Consider the following 21,386-nt stretch of genomic DNA (forward strand, 5'->3'; position numbering starts at 1 on the left):
TACCAGATGTATGACCTGGATCAAGTCACTTAACCTCTCTGAGCCTCCGTTTCCCCACCTGTAAATCACAGTGGTACGTATCTCACCGAGTTTGTGAAAATTAAGTCAGATCATATTCACAGGTACTTGGCAAGTGCACCATGAGTGCCCACTCTGTGGTAGCTCAAGTTATTTTGACCATTATCAGGGAAGTCACCCTGAAGAGCTGAGAGACAGTTGCATGTAGAAAATGAATGTGTGTTTCCCCAAGTTCATAGCTATGGCTGGGTTTCCTGTGCATGGCCAGGTGAGAGTGTGGGTGGCTGGGATCTAGAGAGGAAGGCACTGGGGGTGAGAGCTTGCAAACCTAGCTGCTTTGAAACCAGGTAAAGGCTCTGGTCACTCTCCCAGTTAAGGAACACATCAGATTGTCCACACCGCATCTCCCTCCCTCAAGCTGCCCTCAAAGAGGACCCCTGCCCTGGAGGTGCAGGGTGAGGGTCTCAAGTTGGAAAATAAGAACAGAGCCATAGGAGCAAAGGGCTGTACTCAGTGGGAGGATCTGGACTGGGGAAGAGGTAGAAAAAGGGTCACCAGAGGTCTGCTGCCTGGCTGCCAGATCAGTGAGCAACAGGAGCAGGCGTGGGCAGTGGAGCAAGGGGGCTCTAGGACCTTGAGCAGCTAAGGGCCTGATGGCTGGCTGGGTCCACCCTGCAGGGAAGCAGGTACCCCCACTGGCCTCCTTGCCTACACACCAGCGGCTTGGACCCTGGACCGGGTCTCCCCTTTCCTGCCAGTTCAGCTAATGAGGAGTGGCTGCTCTAAGGGCAGAGGGCTGTGCTCTGGCAGGTGGGTTGGTAGTATGTGATCATCAGTGAGAATATATCTGCCTGTGTTCTTTTACCTTCTCCAACAAGGTCACCAAAGGGTCTCCATTATGAGCAGTCTTGAACCTAGTACGATTTTCTCCTACGATTTAATCTACTCCCTAAATGGCCTCCAGCGTTCCAGCTACTGACAACCTCCAGTCTTTGCAATTGATTTCCTGGAAGCGGCTGATCCAGCCAGCAGCCACATGATGGATGCGTGCTGGGGGACACCCTGGCAAGGTCTGTCAAATGCAGAGTGCATGTACTTCTGCCCACTCACTCTACCTTGAGGTACCAGTGCCTAGAGAACCACCCATATGTAGGCACTAAGATGCATGGGCAACGACACCGGGTACAAAATTGTTTGCATGGGAACAAATTGGAGATGCCTTATCTGTTCATGGGGGTGGGAGGGGCGGTGCACTCAAATCTGGACAGGTCCCCTGGAATTGTGTAGAGGTCCCATTTACCGTAAAGCCTTTGACGCATGTTCATGAGAACTGGCTGGGCAACAGGGACCCTGAGTGAAGGCGTGAGTGGAAGAGGAGTGGTTGAATCAATTGTGTAATATCCACACATATGATATTATGCAGAAGTTTAAAAAACGAAACCAAAAATTAAAAAAAAAGAGAATGCTCCATATATGTTGATGTGAGAAAGTGTCCAGTACATACCACTATATAAGGGCAAAAGTTAGAGAATATGATTGGCACGATCTCATTTAAATAAAAGCAAAGAAAAACAAAGATCCTGGCATCATACACACAGGTGTGTGTGTGTGTGTGTGTGTATGTGTGTGTAAATGCTTGGAAAATGTCTGGGATGATACCCAGCAAACTGCTAATATACTGCTGGGGAAAGTGGTGATATTGATGAGAGACGGGAATAAAAGGAACTTTTCACCTTTTTCTCTCCTTACCTCTGTGTTCACATATTTTTATGAAGAAAAAAACTAGTGTGAGGAAAAGTATCCTCCTGTCCTCTGCGATTCTTGCCTACCTGGCTTACCCATCACGGCCTTCTCCAAATCCCCATTCCTCACCATACTTCTTGGGACGCTGGGTTCCTCCAAGATCCCTTAGTTTTTTTTCTCTCAAAGGAGAAATCCTGGGGAGGAGAGGTCTACCCAGACCCACATCAAAAGGCCCCTGGAACCCTGGAGGGGCCAGGAGCAGCCCAACATCCATCCAGGACTTCTGCCCTGAGTCTGTTACGGGGTCTATGGTGTCTGATGGACGCTACAGAGACAGCCTGCGGGGCATGAAGCTCCAGGCCTGCAGCAGGGGCGATGTGTGGGGAGGACCCCAAAAGGCCAAAGGAATCTGGGAGGGCTGTTTTGAATACAGCCCCCTTTTCTAGGGGAGCCCCTCACCGGCAGCCAATCCCTCCATCCTAGGGGACGGCGGAGGGGAGGAAGCACAGCTTGCCTCTGCACCTGCGGCAGGCCCGACTGGGGAGCTGGTGAAGCCTTCAACCGGCCAGCTGGTGAAACTAAGCCACAGCTCCACTCCGGCCTGTGGATCGAAGTGATTTTGCCACCAAAGGAGTCAGGGCAGGACCATCCCCGGTGCCAAGCCAGGGGCCCTCAACTCTCTACTTGGCCTGGCACTGCCTGCCTGCACCTCCCAGGCCTGCCGCAGAGGCTGTGAAGGAGGAGCCCTTCCATCGTGGAGACCCGTGCATCTGCCAGCCTACTGTAGGACCAGCCCCGATTGTCCAGGGTGCCTTTCCTTCCTCCTCTCTTGTCCTAGAAGGAAGAGCAGGGAATGGGGGCAGAACACATAGATCATACATCTCCTCTGCACCAGGAGCCCACCTGGGTTTTTACCCTCTAGATGAGGCTCATAGCCATGGGGGTGGGGGTGACATGGCCACACAGCCACACAACAGACATGAAGCTGAGATCTGTGCCAGGCCCCTGAGCTCCAAAGAGAGGCTCAGTTGCACCAAACCCGGGTGTAGCCTCACTCCTCAGCAGGCCTCAGAGAGGGTGTGCTTGTCACTCACTCCTGGAGAGCAGAGAAAACAGTGGTGGAGGGGGCTCTTGGTAAGAACATAAGCTGGGCAAGAAACCCAAGGGGGAGGCCAGCCTCCAGGCCTGCTGAGGGCTCCAGGCAGCTCCTAAACAGCTCTCCACAGGGGCGCCTGCAGGCGTCCTGCCTGCTTCCAGCCTCTGGCCGCTCTCCTGGTGTGCTGGTTCACTCGGTAGCTCAGACCCTGCGCTGTTGGAGGCAGGGTCTGTTGGCCCACGCCCTCCTTCTGGATGTACTGGCCTTTTCTTTGGCAGACCCCTCTCCTGGCAAAATGGACAAAACTCCTTCTAAACTCTCACCCTTACTGCCAACATCTTTCAGCCATGACCGGGTTGTCCATGACAGCAAATCAGCAAAGACTGATAGTCATTCTGGCCCATACCACAGCCATCAGTAGCCAAGAGACTTTGAGAATGTCTCTGAACACCTCCGTGTCTTGGTTTTTTCATCCCTCAGTGAACAGGGGGTGGTAACAGCAGTACTCTAGGGCTGTGGCAAACATCAACCACACACACGGTCAGAAGAGCTCCTGGCTGGTGTCATTGCTTGGATGTCTGCATGGTTTTTGTTGTTTTGCCCTTCCTCTGTGTGTCTCATGAAGGATGGGCCACTCTGTAGACCCATGGCTGGGAGGAAATGAGAGTGGGCCGGACAGAAACTAGTCCGTAAGCCCGATGTAACTGCCATATGGCACTTTTCTCATTGCTGTATAAAGGAGGAACAAGTTCATATGCCAGGTGGGGAGATGGGGGAGTCCAAGAAGGGAACTAACAGGGACATGCTTTAAAATGCTCTTTTTGTTTTGCTCCCCACCTTTCCCCAAAGCCTGTAGTCTCCAAGACTCATTGTCAGGTTTGCAGGACTACACACTAGGAGGGGAGACAGCACACAGGTGTCTCTTCTATAGGCGGATGCAGGAATCCCCTGAGCGTCTTGTGCAAAAGCCCCACGGAGAGCAGGTGGGGCAGCTAGGAAGAGGGGGCAGTGGACACTGGCCAGCCCATCCTCAGAGAGATGCCTGGCACCTGGTGCACTGATGAGCTCAACTACTGCCCGGTCCTTCAATGGTGTTTAGTAGTAACTGGGCAAAGCCAATGGGAACATCTAGCAGACAGCAGTTCCTCTTGGTTTCTCTCTCCCTGCCAAGGACCCTTAAAGAACTGATGTGTTTCTTAATGAAAAAAAAATAACCCTCAGAACCCTCAATCTTGGCCCTAAAAACACCCAATAGCTCCTTTCTGGAACATTTGCATTTATCTGTCTTCCCCATGAGGCTGCCCCTGAGGAGACTGCTCACTGCTGTGCCCTGATGGGCTGTTTCCAAATGAATGATCAATATGTATTTGTATTCATAACGATGGGAGGAGGAAGCTGAAAACGTGGGCGCTCTGAAAGCTAACATAGTGAAAGGGCCTCCCGCCCCCTGCTTTCATGGGACTCAGTACTTCTCATGGCCCATTATGAAAATATTAAAACTGATGCCAGTCTCCCTCTTAAGCCTGTGTCTGTTTTGTTTACCATTGTCCCCCTGGTGCTGAGAACCCTGCCTTGTAAAAAGTAGGTGCTCAACAAATAGTTGCTGTATGAATGAATGAGTGAGTGAATCAATGAGTGAATACATGCAAAGACACTCAGAGTCTTTCCATGGTTACTCCCAGCTCAGGCGACTCTGAGCCCTGGTAGAGCAATGAGAGGCAGCGGAACGGAGTGGTTCGGAGTAGGGGTGCTAGGGTTCAAACCCAAGTGGTTGCTACTAGCTATGTGACCTTGGATGGGCTACTTAACCTCTCTGTGTCTCGATGCTTATCTGCACAATGGAAATAGTAATGGCACCCAGTGCATAGCGCTGTACGAGGATTAAATGAGTAACATATTGAGAGTGCTTACAGGTGTGCCTCCCATGTGTTAAGCACAACCTAAGGCTATGTCTTATTATTATCAAAGTGCCTCATAGTGAGGTCCCTCTTGCTTTAAGCAGACTCTGTCCAGGGATCCCCTTGGTAGACTTGGGTAAGACCTAAACCCAAGGAAGAAGCCAAGAATTTTCATTTAGATCAACTCTCCCAGCATTTGCCATCCCCACCTGCTTGGGGCCTCAAAGATATATGCAGTGTGTGTTTGAGGGCTGGGGCCATGGCTCCTGCCCCTCTGGCTGTGCCCCACACACATGGAGCTGACATTTCTGGCCTTCCCTCACTGCCCTGCCTGGCATGGAGCTGACTCACCGCCAGGAGGGGATGGTGATTAGTATGCAGGGCAGGTGTGGCGAGGAAAGCTGTCTCCACGCAACAGCTCTTGATGTGCTTCTCTGATTAATGTGGCAGAGAGAACATTGCAGCTTTTTCCTGAATGGTCGCCACGTGGAGCCGGAGTCATTAGCATTGCGTCTCCCGCTTGCCATGACCTGCTGACCACCCTAAGTACATAAAAATGAAAATAGCCAAGGCAGCTGTAAGGCTCAGAAACAAACTGCCTGGCGCCTCTGCGGGGTCTTTTATGTGGAAGGTTTCTGGCACAGTCCCGCCTTCCCCATCCTCTCGGACCCCCGTAGAGCTGTCCTTAAAGTTGCTGCTTCTGTAACTGCTGGTCCCCAGGGAGGGCAGAACCCCTTTCCTGGGAATGGAGCCCAGATATGAGAGAAAGCATCGCTGCCTCCCCCACAGATATGTGCCCCAGGTGATAGGAGATGGGAAGAGGGAACAGAGGTTCCAGGTAGAGGGGTGAGACTCGGGGGAGCTAGCGTGCTGAGGGGTCTGAGCTGGAGCAGAGAGGGCCGGTGGGGTGGAGCAAGAAAGGAGCCTGGGACCTGGACTCTATCCTGACAGCAAAGGGGAGTTAGAAGGGGTGGAGGGAGGGTATCTCGCAGGGGGTAAGACAGGACGGGACGTTACAGAGATCACTCCATTCCAGAGTGACAGATACTACTGGGGACTGAGTGTAGAAGTGCGGTGAACAATTAGGAGGCCGTTGCCACTATCCAGGCGGGTGATGTACCGCCTCGCGTGAACCCGCACGGGCCTCAGGGCACTTCCTCCCCACCCAGGAGTTGGTCACCTATTTGCAGTCTCTGGAGGGCAAAAGCTTACGCTGCTCAGGAAAGCATAACCAGTGGCAACCTTACAGCCTCCCAAGGATGGGAGTGATGGTAGGAGGGGCCCTTCTGTGTCTGCTCTTCCCTTGGCTCTGTGGGCTTGGACTCATGTTGCTACACTGGGTGGCATGATTGGTTTTAGATCTTTTTTAAGTTGCCTCTTTCCTTCCTTGGGTCTCAGTTTCCTCATCCATGCAGTGGGGAGTGGGCAGGGAGATGGAGAATGGCTCCTGGGCTTGCTGGGAAGGATGATGGTAAGACTCTTCAAGGCACCCTAGTTCTCAGTGAGCTGGGGTTCACGCCAGCACCACAGCCCCAACCCTGAGTCTCTGCCACCACCCCCCACACCACCGTCAGCCGTCCCTGTTGCACCCACTTGCCAGAACGCAGGCCTGTGAGTTCAGCCTGGGCTGGGAGGGAATGATCGATGGTGCTAATTGCAGAGCAGGCAGGAAAGGCCGGGAGGAGGCAGCGGAGAGAGAAAAATCTTCTTGTGATGCACCAATTACTGATCAGCTGGGACATAATTGCGGGGCTGCCATCCCGGCTGCTGGAGGTACCAGGCCTCCCTCTCGTTAATCAATGATAATCCAGAATTACGACCCTTAATGATTTTCAAAGACACTTATGCACATACACACACACATACTCTCACATGGACACAAGTAATTGATAATCAACCATGTAATTTGAGGCAATAATTCTGTCCAGGCCAGATGACAGGCTGGCTCCACCCTGCCAGCAGAACAGATCCGAAATCACAGCTGACCTCTGCAACGGGTGGCAGCTCCTCTGGGGGAGGGAGTTCCTTCCTTCTTTAGAACAGGTGCGGAGAGGGGCCTCTAATTGTCTTTAGGCAGTGAGAGCACAGAAATTTTTCCCCTACTTTACCTGTCCATATTTTCTAAGTTTTGCCCACTATATTTGTAGCATTTGAAAACATCATTGCAATTACTGCTTATTCATGGCCCTAAACCAATGGTCTCTAAGTTTGGTGCACATTAAAATCACCCAGAGAGATTGTTTGAAATGTGGATTCCTGGGCCCCACCACGAGGAGGTTCAGACTCAAGAACCTGGTGTGGGACCCAGGAATCTGCACATTCAATAAATGCCCCAAGTGTTCTGAGCGCACGTGGTCCACAGATCATACTTTAAGAACTAATACTCTAATCCAGCGGCTCTCAACCCCGGCTGTACACTGAAATCACCCAAGGAGCTTTTAGAAATTTCTGCTGCTTCTGCTACCCCCAGAGACCTAGATTTAGTTAATCTGGGCACACACTGGGCATCAGGATTGTTTTTAAAGCACCACATGTGATTCTAATCATCAGCCAAGTTAAGACCCACACCTTATCATTCTAGGTGGGCTCACCTGGCATCTGTCTTCCCAACCTGTTTCTGTTCCTTTCACCTTGGGAACTTCTACCTCTGTTGTCTCAAATTTTAACATGATATGAATCACTTGGTCATTTGTTAAAATGCAAGTTCTGGTTAGGAAGAGTGAGTGGGAGGTCTGTTTTCCTAAACACATTTGCAGGTGATGGTGATGAGGTTGGTCCTGGAGAAGGAAGACTCTCCTTTTGTTCCAGGCCCAAGCACGTGACCTCAGGTGCCAGAAAGTCCTGTTTACAGAGCTCTTCTGGGAAAGGCCCGGTGCCGGGGCTGGGTCTGCAAACATGAATCAGACGCCGTCTTGTTCAGGTGTCTGACGGGCTGTGAGCCATGTTGTAGGTTCTTACAGGTTCCTGAGAACAAGACAGGCTCAGGCTAACCCATGTGATGGGGACCCAGTAAGCAGGAAAAATCGGTGCCTGCTCTTGAGGAAGCACGATAAGATAAATTCCTATGAAGCCAGGCATAGAACACAAGGGAGTCATTGGGCAGGAGGGCCCTGTAAGGCCAAACATGGGCATGTGCCTTGAGGTAGGGGCCTAGCGGTCTTCAGCAAGTCCCTGGAAATGAGAGCTTCCTGGGGTTAGGCCCAGGGCCTGGGAGAAAGACTGGCTGTGAGGAGGCAGGGGATGGCAGTTAGCCTCCCACAATGGCCACAAACGTCTCCCATTCCAGTATGCACATGCTGCCTCACCCATCAAGAGGAGAAATCTGTTTTCCCTCCTCCTGAATCTGGGCTGAGCCTGTGCCTTGCTTTGACCAGTAGAATGTGGTAGAAGGGACACTGTGCCAGCTCCAGGGCTAGCCCCTAAGGAGCCCGGCAGCTTCTGCTTTCATTCCTTTGGAAGCTAGCCGCCATGTAAAAAAATCCAACTACCCTGAAGACAGTGGAAAGGCTGTGGACAGGGATGCTGAGGTACCAGGCACGTGCAGGAAGCCTTTTTGGCACTTCCCTCCCAGCCCAGCAGCCAGCTGAATGTAGCCAAGTGAGTGACCTCAGCTAATGCCACATGAAGCCAAAGAACCACCCAGCTGAGCCCTGCCCAAATTCCAGACTCACCAGATCATGAGAAAAAATAAATTGATTTAAGCCACTAACTTTTCAAGTTGATTGTTACACAGCAATAGATAACTGAAACACTTGGGTTCTTGTCTGACCCTCTCAGGCAAAACCAGCCTCGGTTTCCTGATCTGCAGGATGAGGGTTAAACGAGATTACGCATCTAAACCCCTGTGTGGCCTGGCCTAGCACATACTAAAGCTCACCCCAAGAATATCTGACTGTGAAGTGGGTGCCAAGTTCCCTTACTCGTGCTCCATCCTAAGTGATGGCCATTCAGGTCATGTTGTCCCATGTCTTCACATGAATGGTCATTGGTCTCTAAAGGGAATGGCCTGTCCCCATGACAGCACCCTGGCTAAGCTCAGTGGCTTCCAGGCCAAGCATGGATGCAAGGCCTTCTCAGCCAGCTTCTAGTTTTGTGACCTCAGACAGGTGATTAAATGTCACTGAGCTTGGTTTCCTCACCTGAAAAGAAAGGAATTCAGCCAAGCTCCTCCTCCAGGAAGCCCACCCTGGTTAACCTCTTCCCACCACATTTCTCTAAATGGAGCTTTTCATGTCCTCCTTACAAGACAGGTGCTAATTTCTGAACCTTCAGAGGACAGTTGAAATGAACTATATTGGTTGGGAAAAGAGTATGGGGGATCCTTGACCCCCTTTTATGAGTAAAAGTAGCTCCTCTTTACCGAGTCCAAAATGCTTGCTAGGTGCTTTGCGTGTATTGTCCCCACAACACCCCTGTGAGGGAAGCACCGTCATCGCCATTCCCACCTGAGGACTGGGCCTTGCAGAGGACACTCCAATTCCCTGCCGAGTCAAGCAAGATCCTATGTGTGAACACTGCTCCTTCTCCCTACATAGCTTAGGGACTAACAGCAAAACATGCAAGAGCAGTATTTATACACTTCAAAACAGTGATTTACCATCTCACTCTCCTTACTGCCCAGCCACGAACTGCGCCACCACCCCCCTGGTCCCAGCCACCATTCCTTTGCTTACATCCCTTCGACAGCCTGGCACACCCTGGTTTCCCACCCTCACTCCTGCAGAATGATCCTGTTCAAATGCAGGGCAGTTAATATCACCCATCAGCTCAAAACCCCCCTATGGCTCCCATCTCACTCAGAGTAAACACCAGTGGCCCTCAAAGCCTGCCGCCACCTGCTCCTCCCCATTCCCTCCCTGACTGCCTGTCCTATTCCTCTCCCTGCTTCTCTCTAGGACAGCCTCTCTGTCAATGTGGCATATTCCTGCCTCAGGGCCTCTGCATCTGCCATTTCCTCTGCCCATAACCATCTCCTGCCAAATAACTACATGGCTCACTCTATTACCTCCTTTAGGTCTTTACTTAAATATCACCTTTTTACGGAGGCCTTCCCTGATCACTCCATTTAAAATCGACCCCCTCTCCTGGGCTACCCAAACCCACCATTAAACATCATGTTTATGCCACTGGCTTAACCATATGCCTCCTCACTGCACAAAAATAAGCTCCAAGGTGAGGATTTTGTCTATTTTGTTTACTGATATTGCCCTAATACCTGGCAATAGCTCAATAAAACATTGTTACATGAATGAATGCAAAAGCACGTACATATACAGAATGTGAGATGATGCTATATACCTCCTCAAAAAATAAAATGGACCCAACTTGGCTTGTGTTTTGATATGAGTATTAAAGCATATCATCGAGGGTTCCCAGCCCACACTTTGCTCTGTGTGTGTATGTGTGTGCCCACATGTGTGTGTGTGCCCACATGTGTGATATGTGCATATGTGCACATGTACATGAGGGCAGTAAAGGCCACTGGGAGCAGAAATTTGCTGATTGTGGTAATGATAGTGGATGTTAATAAAAATTCATTGAGAATGTATTTCCCTATCCTCCTTAAGCCCTCAAAGCCATACCAGTGAGACAGAAGTCACCCAGTAGTCTGGAAGACAGCAGGTAGCCAGGAAGACAAATGGCCCTTACCAGGCTGATACTGTGAGGCTAAACAGTCTGATTAACTTAAGGAGAAACACCCAGGTGTGGCCTGGAAGGTGCAGTGTGGGACTTGGACCATCTGAGGAGCTGTCTGCAAGATCCTCCCACAACTGCTTTGATGGACTCTCATTAGGAGCTCAGCTCCACCATTATCCTTGAGCAGAAAGGCCTGGAGCCGGTGGTCTGCCAGGGTACCCAATGGATGCAAGAACCTGGGGAGCCAGTGTTGCCACAGAATCATGACAGGGACCCTAACAAATGAACCAAACAGTGACAGTGCAGGTCCAGGTTTCCCTTGAGAAGGGATGACTGCGGTGGCTTTCAATTCACCCCAAATGAGAGTCCTTGAGATCCACACCTACTGTCTCTCTCTGTTTTGGGAGAAAGGGGTAGAGAAGACTTCACCATGACAGATGAGGAAACTAATGCTCAGAAAGATTCTGTGCACTGTTCAAGGTTATACCACACACTACAAGTCGAAGAAGCAAGGCACTTTATTCACTGCTATATCTGATGTAGATGGTTTCTGGGATGGTTTTTGAGCTTGAACCCATGCCTGGCTGACTCTAAAAACTAGTGGCTCCAAAAACCTAGTTTACCTGCCACTCATTTTGCATCCCTTCCAAAGTCTGGCGGTGACACCTGGTGGGTGCTCTGGGAATCCTGAGTCAAAATACTGAGCAGCAACTAGTTGTACTGAGGAACATCCCCCCAGCACCATCCCGGGATCCCCGGAGCCGGCAGGTCTGCACCTTTGCTCCTAGCCAGCAGGGGGCGCGCACACATTGTGTCTAATGGGCTTCTCACCAACCTCCCCGCCCCCCAACCCCATGCGCAGCTTGGTTCTCCCCTCCTGCGATTGAGAGATGGGTGCGTGAGACAAACTGGGCCCTAGTTCAGCCAGTCTGTTTAATGTCAAGAGCCTTCAAATTGTGTGGTCTTCCTCAGCAGGCAGTCCTCTGGCAGTGTATGGGACGAATATTTACTGAGTGGTTCTTACACCAGGTGCTGTGCTAGGCACTGGACAAGTGGCTCTGGAGAACTGAGATACTGAAAAGGTCATTTCACTATCTGAGATACTGAAAGGTAAATTTTACAAATGAGAATACTAAGGTATTAATTTTACAAGTAAGAATACTGAGGTTTGGAGCTAAGAGGCTTGTCACCCTTACACTGGAGGCCTCCCCTTTCTGCTACCAGGTGGTGGGCAAGGGCAAGGGATGCTGGCAGAGCTGGAGCCTCTGGAGACGGCTGGATTGGAAGGCATACTTCTCAGAAGGGACATGGTTCCTGCTCCAGTTCTGCCCTGGGTTCCTGCCTCCCTGTGGTTTGTCACTGTTCCCCAAAGCTCTGGGCGGGCCCCTTGAACTTCCAACTCTGAGCTGCTCTCCTGGCACACCAGGGCCACTTCCTCCTGGTGTCAGTTCCAGCCACCTGGCATACACTGGGGAGTGTCCTGGGTGGTGACGGTGGGGAAAAGGGCCAGCCCCGTGGCAGGGGAGGAAGCATCACAGTGGGTAAAGACAGGACCAGCTAGCTCAGCCCTTCTGCCATTTTACATGCAAGGAAGCAAACCCAGACAGGGGAGGCCACCCGCCCAGCGCCACCTAGCCTATAATGGCAGAGCCAGGGCTGGAACCCAGGTCTCTGCACTGCCAGGCTTTCTTCAGGCTTTAGCTGATGATGTTCTCCAGAGCCTGGCATTGCCTCCTTCCCACTACCGAACTGCCTGCCGCTCGGCAGCCATGTTCCATGTCAAATCACCCATCCCGCTCTAGGCCCAGCCTCCTCCCAGTCTTCCATTGAAGATTTTTCTCCCTGCATTAGATCCTTTGCTCTCTTTCACTGGCCTGTAGCATGCGTCCTATTCTGGGGTAACTTGCCTCCTCGCCCCAGTTGATCTTTGAAACAAAGGGGCAAAGGGTAGGGCAGTACAATAAGTAAGGCATTGTGCCAGTGTGCAGACACCTGAATTTGACCCTGACTGGGCCACTGACTGACAGTGTATCTCACTTATCTGGGCCTTAAGTTTCCCTGCAGGTCTAGATCAGGGCTTTTCAGCCTCTGTGGGTGGAGTCGGCCTCTGGCCAGAGGGGACAGGCCCCTGCCCCAGCCAGTTCAAGTGTATGGTCTCAGGTTTTTCCCTTTCTTAAATACACGGGCTTTTGTTGGGGAGAGAAGGGAAGACTTTAAAGTGGAAAGAAGTTTGAAAAACATTTTGAGGTCCTTCCTACTCTCATCTTGTTGGGGCTTTTTGTGTCTCTCTCACCAACACCCCCCCACCAGACCCCAGTCACTAGCAGGAGTATAGCATCTTGCATAGAGTGTTCTCAATAAATAGTTGAGGGATGGAACTGAATGTCAGTCCTAGAAAACAGGGCCATGCTGAACCTGGCTGGGAGAGAGCAGGGCAAGCAGGGAATAAAGGCCAGAAGGTAGCTGGAGGGCAAGGGGGCCTGGAACAGGTTTCAAAGGTGAAGATGGTCTTTGAAAAGGGGAGCTGCCTTGAGGCTGCAGCTTCTGCTCCCTACTTTCTCTGAGTTCGCTCCTGGCTCGCCCCTGAAGTAAGCCACTGCCTCGTCTACAACCCTCCTTTGGGATCCACAATGTCCTTGCACAAACCCGGCCCCATCTCCTGCTGCCAGGGCCGCCTACGCAGCTGGGCGGACGTAAGTCTGGCAGACACTGGTGTGGCTGAGCCTCCTGGAACGACATTTGGAAGAGCAATGGGCTGGCATGCAGCAGAACTCTGTGGCCTGGTCAGCAGGCCAAAAGCCAGGTCGGCCACTAGCCCCAGGGTCCCCAAAGGCAGGCATTCTCAAGTGGCAGAAGTCCACAGGACTTCTCTGGGCACCCTTGGAGAGGACAGACTTGCTTTTGTCAGTTACAGCCCGTGTTTTGCGTTATGAGGGTATGTTAGTTCTGCTTCCAAATCTTGGCCCCTCCTGGAGCTACAAATTACGCTCTAGCCTTCATCCTGTCGTAGGGCTTCCATGCCCCAGGGTAATCAGAGACCACCCTTACTGTACAAGTATGGCTGCCCACAATTAGAAAAGCTTGTGTTGTGCAGTGTTTAACTCTGACTGGTGGAAGAAAAGGCCTGAGAAGAACACAGGGGAACTATTGTTACAGCCCCAAGAAGTTCCATCAGGACACTTGATAACATAATGTTTGAACTGCACTGTCATTGTCATCTTCCTTGTCATTCCAACGCCCGCCCACCGCTGAACTGCTCTAAACTTTCTTACCATCTGTCCAGTTCTTCAGGCCACTCATCACAGTCATTCATGCCTTCACCTCAGAATGTCACAGCAGGGAAGTCTGTAATCTTTATTAAGAACCTACCATGTACCAGGCACTGTGTTAGGTACATAACAAACTTAATTTTATTTAGTCATCATGACAACCCTGTTACACTGATCTTTCAGAATGCTTCGGATGCAAGTAACAGCAACCTCAGCAGTATTAGATTGAAGCAGAGGTAGTTGGCTGAACAATGAAGGAATTGATCTAAGAAAATGGTTCAGATGTTGGTGGCTCCAGGGCAGCATAATCCAGCTCCTGAGTTGTGCCTCTAGAACCCAGCTCATGCCATGTTTCCAGTCTAGCATCCCTAGCTTATTGTCGTGGTTCTCTGACTAGTTATCTTCATCCCAACAAGATGGCTGCTATTGCCCCAGCCATCATTCCAGACACAACATTTGGCTGCAGAAGGACAATTGTTTCTCTCATGTTTTGAGAGCAAGGGATATTTGCTAGAACAGCTCTCCACATACACCCCAAAAAGATCCATCCCAAGATGAATGACTGGCAAGGGGAATGGAATAACAAGATTAGTTTAGACTAATCAGGATTTCTCCTTCCTCTAACAGACACATGGAAGAGGGGGTGGGCTCCTGAAGAAAAAATTCAGGACACTAAGGAAGAAAGCATGAGCGACTACTGGATGGCAATCAACAATGTCTACCACATAGGTAATTATTAATCTCCACTTTACAGAAGGGAAAACTGAGGATAAGAGGGATCAACTAATGATGTAAGGTCACAGTAAGAAGCCAAGTTAGGATTTAAATCCAGAACTGTTTGACTCCAAAGTTTTGGCTCTTTCTGCTATAGGATGTGCCAAGCACTATTCTATATCAGCCTGTGAATAAGAAAGATTGGTATATCCACATACTTCAAACTCTTGCTGGGACAAGGGAAGGTATAAATAATATACACATATACTCACATACTATTTTACTGCCAATAAAATTATGTCATAAAAATTTGCATTCACGTATGTTCATTTGACTAGCATTTATTTAGGGCCTTCTGGGCCCTTTGAGTTTGGGGATGGGTTAAGCCCTAGCTTTCAACTTCAGCAAGTCCCAGTCAAGGAGTTGTGTGAACAGAAAATAACAGTTCTGTATGATATATGCAAATTGCCATGGAATATAGAGCCAGGAAATGCTGAAGATGAATTTCACAGGAAAGATGGACACAGAGTTGGGTTTTGAAAGATGCATAAAAGTTTGCTCAAAGAAGAAGAGGGGAAAACGTTCCTTCTAGGTAGAGAAATGAGCCCTGCAAAGGCATGGACTTCAAAGTTCATGTTGTTTTCAAGGAAAAAAAGAGGGATTTAATGTGGTCAAAAAACAACTGAGGGGTAGAAAGAGACAGAAAGGCTGGATTGGAGGCAGTTTCCTGGGGGGCCTTGCCTTCCAAGCTAAAGAGTTTGTCTTTATTCTGTTAGGTGCCTGGAAAATTTTTAAGCAGGAAGGGAAAGTGATCAGATTTGAAGGATTTTGAAGATTTGGCACCCCCTAATGAACCTAAGTGAACATCATGGGTGAGCAATGTAGAAGGGAGGAATCAGTGGCTCAGACAAAAATGTATGCTCCAGATGTCTGGATCCTGGCACAAGTTCAGAGAAGTCACCAAGGAGTGAGAAGGGGCCCCTGCCCTGGCATCAGCACTGTGTCCAAATGTACTTGGGGCTGATGTGCCTGTCTGGGGATGTGCAGGACCTTGCAAGGGTTTGAGAAAACCCAAAGTCTATGAAATGTATCTATACTGAATGAACATACTGACTCTGAAACATACTGATTATGAAAAGCTAGCATCTATTGAGTGCTTTCTACAGTCTATGCACTATGCTAAGTACTCTATATGCATTATCCTATTTAATTTTTACAACAATCTTATAAGGAAGGTTCAGGCCAAATTATATGAAATTGCCAATATTTGATGTACTTAATTTATGAAAACAGATGAGGAAGCCTGGAAGTTGGCACAGGTCACAAAATCACACATGGCAGACTCAGGATTCAAACTTAGGTCTATTTGATGGAGACTCTAGAATAAGGCAACCCTGAGTTCATTCTTTCTTTCATTTTTTATTGAGGTACATACAATAAAATGCACAAATCTTAGTGTACAGCTGGATGAATTTTGACATGTGTATATACTCATGTAACTCTCACCCAGATCAAGATATCAAATAGTCTAACTTTTTTCCCCTTCACCTATTTCACCTATCATCTCCCCTAGGGCAACCACCAGTCTGTTCTCTGTGTCTGTGGTCTATATTTGTTTTGTTTTGTTAGATTCCACATATAAATGAAATCATATGGTATTCATCTTTCTCTGACTTATTTCACGTAGCATAATACCCTTTCAGTCCATCCATGTTGTTGCAAATAGCAAGATTTCATTCTTTTTTATGTCCGAATAATATTCCATTATGTATATATACCACCTATTTTTTATCTACTCATCTATCAGTAAACATTTAGGTTGCTTCCATATTTTGGCTTTTGTAGATAATGTTGCAATAAACATAGGAGTGCATGTTTCTTTCCAAATTAGTGATTTTGTTTTCTTCAGACAAATTCCCAGAAGTGGAAACGCTGGGTCGTATGGTGTTTCTCTTTGTAGTTTTTAAAGAAACCTCCATACTGCTTTACACAGTGGTTGCACCAATTTACAATCTCACCAGCAGTGTAGGAGAAGGCAATCCTGAGTTCTAACTGCAGTTACCATTTACTATCTGTGTGTTCTGGGACAAGTTACTTAACCTCTCTGAGCTTCCATTTCTGCATGTATGCTATGGGAATAATAACTGAACCCACTTCATTGCGTGTGGATTAGTAGAGAGGATGCATTAAAACACTGAGCACAACACCAGACACAGAAGAGGTGCCTGATGACTATTATCAATGCCTTGTCATTGTAGCTATTCATATTCCAAAGTCTGGACTGTTAAGCACCTTCCCAACCTGCAGTGGGGGAGATGTCTTCTGGCATCAGTTTGTCCCCTGGGTAGAAAGGAAAGAGATTTTACTGCAAGAACCATATCAGTGTTACTGGTAAACAGTCATCAAACTCACCGAGTGAGGAGAGCCAGGAGTTGAGTCCTTGAGTTTCCAGCACTGCAGGCCCCTGCTTGTTTCTTCCTCGCCTGAGTCTCTGGATCCTCAGAGACACAGGGCACTTACCCAGGAGGAGCAGCAGACTACTCATTGGAGGGTGGCTGGGGCAGCTCAGCTCTCACACAAAGCTGCCTTCCTGTGGAGCGATTTCTGCCTCCTTTACCCATGAAGCAGCCCCAGTAGAGGGTATTTCCAGGAAACCCCACCTACCTTGGCTTTCAAGAGCCCCGTCTATGAGGGAGAGGTCCTGAGAGTCCCTGTCGCCCTCGGACTTTATGTCTGCCCTTCCTGGTTTTGTGTATGGATGTTTCTTATCCATGAGTGCATGTAGCTTTTGTGTGCTTCTGGGCCCAAGTGGAGCTGTGCTGGCACAGGCTGGGGGTTGGCACCACCCTTGGTAGCCACAGCCCCAGGACACCTTTTGCCTGTTACATTCCACTCTTGGGAGGGGCCTCTATCTGCTGGGTGAGTATTGACACCCAGCACTTCTCCATCTAAGTCTTGGGGTGTTCTTTAGATAGAAATTACAAGTGCTGCTAACTTGAGAATGAAGTCCAAACCCTGGTGCTGTTCCCAGCACATCTCCTAGAGATGGGGTGCTTCAGAGCACAGACAGACATCAAGGCAGCTGCCACAATAAAAGGCTGAAAGAGGTAGAGAATAGGCAGGCCTGCTAGGCCACACCTTTGTTTCAGCACTTTTGAGTGCACACAGATCTTTCCGGCACCATCTGCCCGTTTGCTTGGCTGGACTCTTGCATAAGACCTGGCTGTCCCCAGCTCGGTCCCTCTGAAAAACATGTTCAGATCCCCTCCAGAGAAACTCAAAACACAGACACTCCTTATGTATTTTCCTGGAAACATTCTATAGCTCCAGCCTGGGAAAGATTCCAAAAAGTTTTCTGAACCAAAGATAATAAAAAAAAAAAATGGTGGGGGAGGAGAGGAGGTTGGGCAAATGCTCCTGTTGATTAATGTTCAAGGGAACAGACTTGGATTGTAAGGGAAGGAAAAAGAAAGGGTTTTCCAGGTCAATTTAAACATTTGTGTTGTTTGCTTTAAAGGCGATTTCAAAATAGCTGGCTTCCCCAAAGCGATTTTTTGGAATCTACCCAGAGGGCAAAAACTTACCCTCCTTTCCCCCATCTGGAAAGTTTTCTCACCAGAGGCCCCACTCATTCCTGAGCTCTGGCTTTAGAAAGAGGGACTTTCCCAACCTTCCAAGATTCCCTGCCCTCCCTCACCCTGCTGACCCGTAAGGAACTGTGTTTGCTCCACCCTGCCGCAGCTGCATTCCAGCTGTGGAGCTATTAGGAAACCTTTAGGAATCCTCTGGGGGGAAAGGTAAATGGCCTGTGTCCTAATGACACCTGAATGCTGGCTAAAATCTGCAAACAGAGAAGCATGAACAAATTCTTGACTTAAGGTTCTCTTTGTAATTCTACTGTGCAGAAGAGCCAGCTGTTAGCTTACAGAAAAGTTTTAGTGGGCTTTTATAGAGAAAAGTGACCAGCCTGACCCCCTCCTGTGAAACACAAGAAACAAAATTCTAACATATTTGTGAAGATTCGAAAATATTTTCACTTACTCATGAGCTCTCATCTTTTTAATTAAAGCACAACATCTTGCTCAAAACAAGCCTTTGGAACAGCAGAGTAAACAGAACCTTAATTTAGGAATTTGCCAACTGATCATGACTACTGTGGGCAGGTTACAGCAGCAAGTTTAGAGGCAGACGGTTGGGTGAAAGTCCCTTAGGAGTTCTCTGCCCCTCCAAAGTTGGTGTCTGTGCCTGAGGATTCAGGTGGAGAGGGGGGCCTCAATGACCAACAAGGATCCTTTAAATACACAGAAGTTGGCCAGACAGGGCAGGCTTTAGCAAATGGCTTTCAGACAGCTGAAGCCCTCAGCAGCTGTCAGAACAACGTCCTCCTGGTTGAGAGGAGTGCGGCAGCATTAACCAGGGCGTCTCCCTCCGTCTCTTCGCTGTCATATTATCTGTGAGGGCTACAGCATAGACCCTCAGGTTAATGACAGCCAGCTCACTACCCATTTTAGAACAGCTGGCTGCAGCTACACACTATCTAATCTAATCTGCTTAATTTCCTTGATCTTCAGATTCTGTACCTTTTCACTCACATCAGAGGCCACCCAGTCAGACATCAATTCACCACCAGAGGAATGCTTTGAGAATCCAGTATCCAGGGCAAGGAACTCCATGAAGTCCTCCATTAACTCATGGTGCTGAAAGCGGAAATGGAAATTTAGCAGGAAAGCTGGTGGCCTGTGTCCCAGGGGGCCACCCAGCTATTGTGAAAGCGCCCTCTCCCTACTTCCTCCTGCTCCTGCTGTTCTACTTCAAACACTCTACCACCCACCTTTTTAACACCTCCAGGGTCACCACAGCCACTGCCACCCCTCCACTGGCCTAAGCATCTACTTCCCATCCAGGTTCTTTCAGAGTACAGCTGACATGGTTGCCATGGAGAGAGCACCTCCCCTCCCCCTTACCTTCTGGGGCTTTGAGACCCTAGAAGAAAAGCACCAGGAAACCCCAAAGCGGTCACCCTCCCGAAAACAATGGCTTCCAGGGTTTGTGCCAGACACAATCACAGCACCCGAAATAGACTCATTGTCCTTCTTGTGCAATATCCAGGAATTTGGTGAAACTCATCATTTTTCAGGTTACTGATAATACAAGTTTGGAAACCGAAACAGGAAGGAACATAGGCTGAAAATGCTTTTATCCAGCCCACAGCATTTCTCTCTCCAGATGCAAGAGAGTTTTTTGTTTTTTGTTTTTTTTCCAGCAGTACTTTGGTAGGGTTAAAATTAGCTGGCAGCATTCTGGTCACATGCTACACAGTAGAACAAAAGGGAGTTGTTCCCCAGCACTCCTGAAGCTGCCCTGACAAACCTTCCTGGTCCATGGACTTCTGGGAAGCTGGCTCTTCAGGCCCTGGCACAGAGGGGCCGCCCCACCTACTCACTCTGTTGTCATCCTACTGTAACAGGGCAGAGCATGGGCAAGTGTCTAAGCTGTTTAGAATCTCACGGCTGGCTTCCAGATGGAAAGGCACTCAAGGGTCACATAAATGGCTTTTGCAAATCTTCCCATTTGGGAGAGGAAGGCTGAAAATAAAGTAAGAACTTTTGAAGCCAACAGATAAACAGCACAAGGACATCAAGAGAGAAAGGATGTGTAGTGTCTGAAATGTGAACATGGGCATTGCCCTCTGGGGAAATGGGCTGCTCTTGGCATGGTTAAAATGTAGAAATCATACATCTGAGCTATTTATGGCCAGTCCTTCAGATGGATTCTTTATCTCTGGACCCTGACGATAGGAGCTCATCATGATCTTTGTTCTTCCAGTTTAAAACTGTCACCAGAAGCCCTGGATCAAAAAATACAGCCTCTGATTCATGCACACTGTCAGGAAACATCCCTTCACTCAGTACAGAAACACGTCCATCAACATGGGAAAGGAATCACCACCATGAAATATGCTTTTAGCTTGCCAAAGTTTAACAGCTGCCAGAGCCAAAAACCCAGGTGCCTAGATTGTCTGGGAAGGTGGGGGGCTGGTGGGGAGAGAAAGAGGGGCTTTTTGAATCACCTGATATTTGCCTCCATGTCCTATTTAATTCCAAGCCAAACCCACCTCAAAATGTCTCAAGAGCCACCTGCTCCTAAAAATCGCATTTAACACTATTCCTTCCAGCCTTAGGCCTGCTGGCAAGGTGAAGCAAATAGCTTTTGATAAATGTATGTATTTGGAAGGGGCTACTTTGAAGTCAGGAAAATCCAGTGAGATAGAGTACATCGTCCTGGCCAGAACTGCTGTGACAATCATAAGCAGACACCCAGAGAGAGGTGGGTTAAAAGAAACTGCAACTAAGCCCCGGGAACTTGGGGCATTTTTAGTCTTTCTCCTGGTCCCAGCCTCTTAGTCAGCAGGATACTTACGAAGGAATACCTAATTTGGTTCAACTTTCTGGTATTCAAGGACTTGTGTGAGCTATGTAGGGCCCACTTTGTCAAAAGGGCCTCATAAGCCAAAGAGGCCTCTGACTTGGATCTCATCCTGAAGCCCTCATTATACCCAAAGAGAAATTCCCACTGCCTCAACGCCCAGCACATAAAGTCCTCTTTAATAAACATACATCATTTTTCAGTGGAACAGCCTCAAGGTGTCAAAAGTATATAAAGGTCTGAAAGCTGAAACCCTAGATAAACAGTGCGCTGAAATACATTTAGCAGAAAATACTGAAAGCCACAGGAAAAATATGTTCTCTTCCTGGGATGTTAACGAAGGTTTAGGTTCAGGAAACCTTCAGGAAATAGCGAGTTGGGTTGAGAAGGAATAGCGTTCAATATAAATAAATCACTAAATCTCTTTGGCCTCCATAGGCCTTGGCTGGAATGGAGTATTTCATTTTTTCCCCATTAAACAGGCCACCCGGAGAGTTGGCATTATAGACCTGAACACTTACCAAATCTGAATGTGCTATTTTGTTTCTGTACATTGAATCGGATTGTGTTTCAAATAGCAGCTTG

The sequence above is a fragment of the Manis pentadactyla genome, chromosome 11 (genome assembly GCF_030020395.1).
Source record: "Manis pentadactyla isolate mManPen7 chromosome 11, mManPen7.hap1, whole genome shotgun sequence".
In the NCBI taxonomy this organism is placed as follows: Eukaryota; Metazoa; Chordata; class Mammalia; order Pholidota; family Manidae; genus Manis; species Manis pentadactyla.